At 32.4% G+C, this 407-nt stretch overlaps 1 protein-coding gene across 1 annotated transcript in view; it reads left to right on the top strand.

The window, feature by feature from the left end:
* The window catches only part of LOC106876479 (protein deltex-like), a 105553-nt gene that overhangs the window by 85048 nt on the left and 20098 nt on the right, over positions 1 to 407 (top strand). The window lies entirely within an intron of this gene.

Below are 407 nucleotides of genomic sequence, written 5' to 3'. Positions count from 1 at the left end.
GTGTGTGTGTGTGTGTGTGTGTGTGTGTGTGTGTGTGTGTGTGTGTGTGTGCAGACGTGTACAATCATCCATGTACCCCTATTTCATCCATTTCATCTATCATTTACTTCAGCCTACTGGAGTTATATAGATAGAATGAGGCATGTCACCACTAGACTGAAACAGCTGTAAGTCATTGTCCCATCTTCGGTCACTAGATGTCCTTTTTTAATTACTGATATGACATAATATGTCACATGTGTTTGTATATTGTTATTATTGTCCTCTTATTTAACAAATAAACAGGTAAATTGACATAATACAATGTCTGCAAGTTGATGAATACCACATATTCCCCTCCATTTTCTTATTGCTATATATATATATATATATATATATATATATATATTCGTTTATATTTATATAAA

This window comes from Octopus bimaculoides, chromosome 4 (assembly GCF_001194135.2).
Source record: "Octopus bimaculoides isolate UCB-OBI-ISO-001 chromosome 4, ASM119413v2, whole genome shotgun sequence".
NCBI classification, from domain to species: Eukaryota; Metazoa; Mollusca; class Cephalopoda; order Octopoda; family Octopodidae; genus Octopus; species Octopus bimaculoides.
This window is presented reverse-complemented; position numbering and strand designations above follow the sequence as displayed.